This window comes from Tupaia chinensis, unplaced genomic scaffold, assembly GCF_000334495.1.
Source record: "Tupaia chinensis unplaced genomic scaffold, TupChi_1.0 Scaffold000061_1, whole genome shotgun sequence".
Lineage (NCBI taxonomy): Eukaryota > Metazoa > Chordata > Mammalia > Scandentia > Tupaiidae > Tupaia > Tupaia belangeri.
In genome coordinates, this window is record NW_006159519.1 from 938,524 (window position 1) to 942,913 (window position 4,390).

At 48.7% G+C, this 4,390-nt stretch overlaps 1 pseudogene; it reads left to right on the forward strand.

Annotated features, from left to right (window-relative positions):
• The first annotated feature begins 639 nt into the window (after positions 1 to 639).
• Positions 640 to 2,110, forward strand: LOC102493038 (glyceraldehyde-3-phosphate dehydrogenase-like; annotated as a pseudogene).
• The last annotated feature ends 2,280 nt before the right edge of the window (positions 2,111 to 4,390 follow it).

Sequence of the window (4,390 nt, forward strand, 5' to 3'; positions counted from 1 at the left end):
CAAGACCACAACGGCTCCGAAACAGGCATTTAAAGGAGTCCCACCAGCAGGAGACTGGAGTTTTCTCCAGCCACACTGGGCTGTGCAGAAGCTGGCAATGAGGTTGCACATTAGGTGGGTTTCCATTAGGCGGGAGTTTGGTCTCCTTAATATAAGAGAAGGTGAAATGGACATGAGAGGGAAGGTGAATGTCAGCAATTGATTCCAATTCTCAGCCATAAAATCTAAGCTATTGGGTCAGCCCCATAGCTCGGCATTAAGCCCTACCTGGCTGGCTACGGTTTGAATCCTGGCCCAAGAGCTTGAAAAACACACAGGGCATGTGTGTATGTCCAAAATCCCGATGGGATGGAGAAATGGAGGAAAAAGGATTGTACACCCGAGTGGGGGCACACTCCCTCTCTCCCTCTGGTGAGCGTGCATGCTCTCTGACAATTTTACATATGTATACATAAACTCTGAGTTTATAAGAGGGGAAGTGAGGATATGAGGGGAGGTATGAAGAGTGAAAAGTAGGATAACAGGGTGTCAAGGGATAAAGAAGTTGGGTGCAAGACATAATGACATTGGAAAGTGAGAGGTGAGGTCCCAAATGTGCAGGTGGGTAGAGGGTAAGTTCAAAAGTCATTGGTGGCTCTCTGTTCCTCCCCGTTCAACAGACAGCCGCGTCCTCCCGTGCAGTGCCAGCCGTGTCCCGGAGACACGATGGTGAAGGTCGGAGTAAACGGATTTGGCCGTATTGGGCGCCTGGTCACCAGGGCTGCCTTCAACTCTGGCAAACTGGATGTCGTGGCCACCAACGACCCCTTCATTGACTTGAACTACATGGTCTACATGTTCCAGTATGATTCCACCCTTGGCAAGTTCAACGGCACCATCAAGGCCGAGAATGGGAAGCTTGTCATCAACGGGAAGGCCATCACCATCTTCCAGGAGTGAGATCCCACCAACATCAAATGGGGTGATGCTGGTGCTGAGTATGTTGTAGAGTCCACCAGTGGCTCCACCAACATGGAGGCACTTGAAGGGTGGGACCAAAAGGGTCATCATCTCTGCCCCCTCCACGGATGCCCCCATGTTTGTGATGGGCGTGAACCACGAGAAGTAGAACTCCCTGAAGATTGTCAGCAATGCCTCCTGTACCACCAACTGGTTGGCCCCCCTGACCAAGGTCATCCACGACAACTTCGACATTGTGGAGGGACTAATGACCACAGTCCACGCCGTCACTGCCACCCAGAAGACTGTGGACGGCCCCTCAGGGAAGCTGTGGCGTGATAGCTGTGGGGCTGCCCAGAACATCATCCCAGCATCCACCGGGGCTGCCAAGGCTATGGGCAAGGTCATCCCAGAGCTGAACGGGAAGCTCACTGGCATGGCCTTCCATGTCCCCACCCCAAATGTGTCAGTCGTAGACCTGACCTGCCGCCTAGAGAAAGCTGCCAAATACGATGACATCAAGAAGGTGGTGAAGCAGGTATCGCAGGGTCCCCTGAAGGGCATCCTGGGCTACACCGAGGACCAGGTCGTCTCCTGTGACTTCAACAGCGACACCCACTCCTCCACCTTCGATGCTGGGGCTGGCATTGCCCTCAATGACCACTTCGTCAAGCTCATCTCCTGGTATGACAATGAATTTGGCTACAGCAACAGGGTGGTAGACCTCATGGTCCACATGGCCTCCAAGGAGTAGAGCTCCCAACCAGCAGCCCCAGCGTGAGCACGAGGACGAGGCCCTCAGCTGCTGGGGAGGCCCTGCTCCTGCTCAGTCCCCACCACACTGAGAAGCTCCCCTCCTTGACAGTTTCCATCCCAGACCCCTGCAGAAGGGAGGGGCTGAGGAGCCCTCCTTGTCACGAACCATCAATAAAGTACACTGTATCAGCCAAAAAAAAAAAAAGTCATTGGTCAAAGAACTAGAATGCCAGGTTTTGGCAGGATGGTCCTCGTGGACACTGACCTCTCAAGGATTGGGTCAGGAGGACTCAAAGAGGATGGCAGGTCCTGACCTCTCTTCCAGTTCAGAGATGAGAGGTTTAGTGGATGAGGCACGGCCCTGCTGGCGAGACCCTGAAGCACCAACATCCTTGCCACAGCCCCTGTGTCTTCACACCCTGCCAAGCCATGAGAAGCAGAAGAGAAACAATTTTTCCCTCTGCAGAGAAACTTTCTTAGATTTAAAAATCTCTTTACTGGTTGTCGTTTGAAAGTACATATGACAGAATCGTTCCTCCTGTGCATTGCCTGGCATGAAGTACTGATGCTTTCACAGCAAGAAAAAAGGAAAAGAGAGCGAAATCGACGTGGCACAACAAAGCGTCCTAACAACCCCATCCAGGGCCCAGAGGAATTGGTTTCAGAATGAAAGCAATGCAGGCACACGTCGGCCATGTCCGAGGCTCTGCAGTAAGGCCTTGGCAGCGTTCCCACGTTGTTCAGAATTGAGTTTGCATATGCATAACCCTCCCTGGGGGCCTCAGACTGGCTCTCCTACTAACTTGAGTGTCCCTAGGTGGCAGCAAGCGCACTGTCTTCATTTCTGCACCCTCATCCTGTAACTGCATTTTGATAGACTTTCATTAAGCGGACCCGAAATACTAGAAAGGAAAATAGCTGGTGAAGTTGGGAGAATTGAGTTTGATGAGTTCTAGGGTAGAAAGTAATAAGACAATCTTTGAAGTCATGTATAAATTATGGCCATCAATTGCCTTAAATTCTTGTTACAAAGGTGCTATATCAATAGATGATTCAATAAATGGCAATATTCTTGATATTACATGGCAACTCTTCTATTATATTGACATCAACTCATCGGGAAGCTACTCTATAGATATAAACTGATTACAAAAATGATGTCAGCCAAAAAAATGTTTATTTGCCAGAGGGTGCATGTGCTCACCAGAGACAGAGCAAGAGGGAAAAGGAGACAGCAACCCCCACACACAGCAATGGCACATGGTAACACTGCTATTCCTTCTCCATTTCTCCATCCCACTGGAATTTGGAGCACGCACAGAAACATGTGTGCATGCCCTATGTGTTTTCCAAGTCACCAGAGCCAGGATTCAAACCATGTACTCAGCCACGTGGGATCCAGCTCTCTTAACCAACAGGTCATGGGGTTAGAACAGAACCAAAAACTTTCAACCCATTCATACAAGTACTGGGGGGCAGTCTGTGTCCCCGCATGCACTCCTGCATATACATATGTGAAAGGACTTTGATCTCACGTGGAGAGTGACCACCAGCACTGCAAAGGAGTAAGTTACTCAGAGAGACTCTGTAAGCTCTGAAGGTCCTTGAAGTTTCCAAAGATGTCTGAGAGTAACTGATCGATCTTTCAACGGTCAGGAGTTGTTCAGAGAGAGAAAAGGATCTAGATTTAAAACAGAACCAGCTGGCAATTTACAAAAACTCATCCAGAAAGGAAGCAAAAGCAGCAAACAAAAATTATATCCTCAACCTTCACTGCGTTCCTACCCAAACTCATGCCCCATGGCTTACTTTAAGGCAGAAATGGCAGTGAACCGCACTCCTCCTGCACCTAAAGTTCCATGTGACTGGGTTTCTACTGAAATCTGTGCTCCATGACTGGGGCAGAATCAGTATTCACTGTAAGATGGGAACAGGCCGTAGGAGAAAATCAGGTGAGGTGGGATACAGAAGCAGGAGAAATTCTCATGAAAGAGTTCAAGTCCTTTTTTTTTTTTTTAAAGAATTGTTTTATTTAACTTTATTTATTTTAATTTGAATGAACAGGACAGAGAGAGAGAGAAAAGGAAAGTGAGAAAACAAGCCACCAGGTCCAGGACTCGAACTGTAGTTGGCCATGTGGGAGTCCAGCACCCTTAACCACCATGCCACCTGCTGGCCCCCAAGTAAAGTGTTATATAAAACCAAACCAAAGCAATAGAGTCCAGCAGTGCAACACTCCCACACTCAGGAGGGCTTGTTCAGCAAAGCTCAGGCATTGGAGGGGCCTAATGGAAGGAGCCCCCAAACACGTCAATCAAGGTCTCACCATCTCCAATCAGTTTTTAAATGGAGAGGAAGGGGAAAGAGGATTATGCCACTTGTTTGGGGACAATTATTCATGGCTAACAAGATCAACAAAACAGTGGTACCAGTCAAGATTGGACAGGCAGTCTCTGGGCAGATACCCTTACAGAGGCAGTCCCTGAGCCAGGGTGAGTGGTCTCTGTGCAAGACTATGGTACTGGCAGAGTTCTTCAGCAATTCTTGTTACCAGGTACGTTTGGGTGAAAAACACCTTCTCCACGGCCTTCTCCAGCTTGAGTTAGTTGGAGTTTAGCACAAGTTGACACAAATGACTCCATTTTGATTCTGATAACTTTCACAGGTGCTTAATTATTGCCAAATATCTCTACAT